General features: G+C 52.3%; 1 non-coding gene across 1 annotated transcript in view; it reads left to right on the top strand.

Moving 5' to 3' along the window:
• The first annotated feature begins 3,503 nt into the window (after nucleotides 1–3,503).
• The window catches only part of LOC124587128, a 1,910-nt gene continuing 413 nt past the window's right edge, over nucleotides 3,504–5,000 (top strand). The window contains exon 1 of the ribosomal RNA XR_006975285.1: nucleotides 3,504–5,000. This exon is cut by the window's right edge and continues 413 nt beyond it. This is a non-coding gene — a ribosomal RNA (small subunit ribosomal RNA).

The following is a 5,000-nucleotide window of genomic DNA, read 5'->3' as shown; positions in this document are numbered from 1 at the left end:
CCTAACCTATGTCGTACCGTAACCTAACCTATGTCGTACCTTAACCTAACCTATGTCGTACCTTAACCTAACCTATGTCGTACCTTAACCTAACCTATGTCGTACCTTAACCTAACCTATGTCGTACCTTAACCTAACCTATGTCGTACCTTAACCTAACCTATGTCGTACCTTAACCTAACCTATGTCGTACCTTAACCTAACCTATGTCGTACCTTAACCTAACCTATGTCGTACCTTAACCTAACCTATGTCGTACCTTAACCTAACCTATGTCGTACCTTAACCTAACCTATGTCGTACCTTAACCTAACCTATGTCGTACCTTAACCTAACCTATGTCGTACCTTAACCTAACCTATGTCGTACCTTAACCTAACCTATGTCGTACCTTAACCTAACCTATGTCGTACCTTAACCTAACCTATGTCGTACCTTAACCTAACCTATGTCGTACCTTAACCTAACCTATGTCGTACCTTAACCTAACCTATGTCGTACCTTAACCTAACCTATGTCGTACCTTAACCTAACCTATGTCGTACCTTAACCTAACCTATGTCGTACCTTAACCTAACCTATGTCGTACCTTAACCTAACCTATGTCGTACCTTAACCTAACCTATGTCGTACCTTAACCTAACCTATGTCGTACCTTAACCTAACCTATGTCGTACCTTAACCTAACCTATGTCGTACCTTAACCTAACCTATGTCGTACCTTAACCTAACCTATGTCGTACCTTAACCTAACCTGTATTGCGCCTTAACCTAACCTGTATTGCGCCTTAACCTAACCTGTATTGCGCCTTAACGTAACCTGTATTGCGCCTTAACGTAACCTGTATTGCGCCTTAACGTAACCTGTATTGCGCCTTAACGTAACCTGTATTGCGCCTTAACGTAACCTGTATTGCGCCTTAACGTAACCTGTATTGCGCCTTAACGTAACCTGTATTGCGCCTTAACGTAACCTGTATTGCGCCTTAACGTAACCTGTATTGCGCCTTAACGTAACCTGTATTGCGCCTTAACGTAACCTGTATTGCGCCTTAACGTAACCTGTATTGCGCCTTAACGTAACCTGTATTGCGCCTTAACGTAACCTGTATTGCGCCTTAACGTAACCTGTATTGCGCCTTAACGTAACCTGTATTGCGCCTTAACGTAACCTGTATTGCGCCTTAACGTAACCTGTATTGCGCCTTAACGTAACCTGCATTGCGCCTTAACGTAACCTGCATTGCGCCTTAACGTAACCTGTATTGCGCCTTAACGTAACCTGTATTGCGCCTTAACGTAACCTGTATTGCGCCTTAACGTAACCTGTATTGCGCCTTAACGTAACCTGTATTGCGCCTTAACGTAACCGATATTGCGCCTTAACGTAACCTATATTGCGCCGTAACGTAACCTATATTGCGCCGTAACGTAACCCACATTGCCCCTTAACGTAACCCACATTGCCCCTTAACGTAACCCACATTGCCCCTTAACGTAACCCAACACACGTTGGGCCTTAACCCAACACACGTTGGGCCTTAACCCAACACACGTTGGGCCTTAACCCAACACACGTTGGGCCTTAACCCAACACACGTTGGGCCTTAACCCAACACACGTTGGGCCTTAACCCAACACACGTTGGGCCTTAACCCAACACACGTTGGGCCTTAACCCAACACACGTTGGGCCTTAACCCAACACACGTTGGGCCTTAACCCAACACACGTTGGGCCTTAACCCAACACACGTTGGGCCTTAACCCAACACACGTTGGGCCTTAACCTGCTCTGTAATTGTCATACGACGCGTTAAATTAGTGTAGTGTTGCCTAACTGCAACCCCCGCAATATAGTTTGCTACTCGCACTGCCCGGTCCCCAGTGTATCGCTTCATGTTAAACACCTTGCAGCTATACACTGTAATGTGGATGGCAGCAGGACGTACATGCTCAATGCCCTTTGCAGTTGTTCATTGGCATTTGCAGTTGTTCATTGGCATTCGCATGTGCGAAGCACTTAGCCTACGCTGTGGTACGGCCTGTGTCAACTGTCCGCTGATGTTGTACGTCCAAATCACACACTGTACTGCACATTGGTCCTCATGTACTGAATGATACATCGTGGTACATGTGACCGTACAACGACTGCGCCAACAACGGCGAACCATGCGGTCCAAATGTTGTGCACTCAGCTACGTGTCGTCTCCCTATAAGAGCTGGATTGCAGTGTGGTATGCCCTGGATGGCGATCAGCATGAGCCGTCTGTTGATGTAGTGGCGCGTGTTGTCAGACGTAGTCGTCTCTTCTCACACACCGTGATAGCATGGTGCACTGCGTTCCACATCTGCGACATGCGACAGAGGCCGGTTGACAGTCGTTCGCGCAATGGACATCGCATACGTACGGGGGCCACCTTCCACGTGTTCGCGAAGCGTGCACATGTTGTTGCGTGTATGTGGGCAGACATAGTGTGTCGTGACACCTGACACAGGCATGCAACAATCGTTGAATTTGCAAATGGCGATGGACGCCTACGTTTGCTGGTGACGTTATGCAAATGAACAACTGGTAAACCGTTGTGGTGCGGTTGTTCTCGCTAGAGGTGAATCAGTGATGGCGACGATCGGTTGAGCTACCAACCGGTTGTTCCAGCGATACCCACCATGCCCACGAACGTGAATGGCATCTGGGTGTGAAGCGATACGCGGCGGTGGCTGGGTGGGACCGTCCCCGGCCGGTGAGGGGGGGCCTCCCGGCGTGCTGGCCGCGCGGTGCGTGGGCGCACGCGCTACAGCCGGCTGGTGGGGGCGGCCAGTGGCAGGCGCGCCGGCCGACGGAGGCGGCAGGCGGCGCAGCTGCGCGCCGGCGCACCCTGCACGCGGCGCCGTGCGGCCAAAGTAGGTCCTCGCGGGCCCGGTGCGAAGCGCGGTGGACATCTGCAGTGTGCTGGTCCGATTGAGGACTGTGTGCGCTGAGGATGCGCCGCCGCCCGGCGCTCGGCGCCGCGACGCCGTCTGCTGCTCGGTCGCCTCTGCGGTTCTCGCAGGTGGTTTGTATCGCAGCTGTGCGGACGTGTTGGCGCGTGCGCTGTGCTGGGAGAGTTCGCTTCGGCACCCAAGTGGGGCTTTTGTCCTTCTGTGGCGCTGGCGTTGGAGCTGCCGGTCACCGTAGGTGGCGCGTGTTGTCTCCCGCCGGCAATGCCACGACAGCACGCTCCCGGGCCTCTGTCGGCAGCGGCAAGCTCAGTTGGGAGCACGGGTGGTCGCACCTAAAGCGTCTACTCGCCAAACTCCGGGCGATTGCGCCTCTCTCGAACCCGACCAAGTACTTAGGACGGCGCTGCGCGCCGCCGGGACCTGAGAGGGTTTCGAGGTGTATTGTGCAGGGGAGCTCAGCCTCCTCCTGTTTGCAGAATAATTGAGCGGACGCTTGCGTGTTCGCGCGGGCCCCCGGGACACACTCCCGGGCGGCCGGCTGCTCAGCTCTAGTTGACGCAGCTCCCTGGTTGATCCTGCCAGTAGTCATATGCTTGTCTCAAAGATTAAGCCATGCATGTCTCAGTACAAGCCGCATTAAGGTGAAACCGCGAATGGCTCATTAAATCAGTTATGGTTCCTTAGATCGTACCCACGTTACTTGGATAACTGTGGTAATTCTAGAGCTAATACATGCAAACAGAGTCCCGACCAGAGATGGAAGGGACGCTTTTATTAGATCAAAACCAATCGGTCGGCTCGTCCGGTCCGTTTGCCTTGGTGACTCTGAATAACTTTGGGCTGATCGCACGGTCCTCGTACCGGCGACGCATCTTTCAAATGTCTGCCTTATCAACTGTCGATGGTAGGTTCTGCGCCTACCATGGTTGTAACGGGTAACGGGGAATCAGGGTTCGATTCCGGAGAGGGAGCCTGAGAAACGGCTACCACATCCAAGGAAGGCAGCAGGCGCGCAAATTACCCACTCCCGGCACGGGGAGGTAGTGACGAAAAATAACGATACGGGACTCATCCGAGGCCCCGTAATCGGAATGAGTACACTTTAAATCCTTTAACGAGTATCTATTGGAGGGCAAGTCTGGTGCCAGCAGCCGCGGTAATTCCAGCTCCAATAGCGTATATTAAAGTTGTTGCGGTTAAAAAGCTCGTAGTTGGATTTGTGTCCCACGCTGTTGGTTCACCGCCCGTCGGTGTTTAACTGGCATGTATCGTGGGACGTCCTGCCGGTGGGGCGAGCCGAAGGCGTGCGACGCGCCTCGTGCGTGCTCGTGCGTCCCGAGGCGGACCCCGTTGCAATCCTACCAGGGTGCTCTTGAGTGAGTGTCTCGGTGGGCCGGCACGTTTACTTTGAACAAATTAGAGTGCTTAAAGCAGGCAAGCCCGCCTGAATACTGTGTGCATGGAATAATGGAATAGGACGTCGGTTCTATTTTGTTGGTTTTCGGAACCCGAGGTAATGATTAATAGGGACAGGCGGGGGCATTCGTATTGCGACGTTAGAGGTGAAATTCTTGGATCGTCGCAAGACGAACAGAAGCGAAAGCATTTGCCAAGTATGTTTTCATTAATCAAGAACGAAAGTTAGAGGTTCGAAGGCGATCAGATACCGCCCTAGTTCTAACCATAAACGATGCCAGCCAGCGATCCGCCGCAGTTCCTCCGATGACTCGGCGGGCAGCCTCCGGGAAACCAAAGCTTTTGGGTTCCGGGGGAAGTATGGTTGCAAAGCTGAAACTTAAAGGAATTGACGGAAGGGCACCACCAGGAGTGGAGCCTGCGGCTTAATTTGACTCAACACGGGAAACCTCACCAGGCCCGGACACCGGAAGGATTGACAGATTGATAGCTCTTTCTTGATTCGGTGGGTGGTGGTGCATGGCCGTTCTTAGTTGGTGGAGCGATTTGTCTGGTTAATTCCGATAACGAACGAGACTCTAGCCTGCTAACTAGTCGCGTGACATCCTTCGTGCTGTCAGCGATTACTTTTCTTCTTAGAGGG

Source organism: Schistocerca americana, unplaced genomic scaffold (genome assembly GCF_021461395.2).
Source record: "Schistocerca americana isolate TAMUIC-IGC-003095 unplaced genomic scaffold, iqSchAmer2.1 HiC_scaffold_579, whole genome shotgun sequence".
NCBI classification, from domain to species: Eukaryota; Metazoa; Arthropoda; class Insecta; order Orthoptera; family Acrididae; genus Schistocerca; species Schistocerca americana.
Note: the sequence above shows the minus strand (reverse complement) of the source record. Positions and strands in the feature narration are given on the sequence as shown.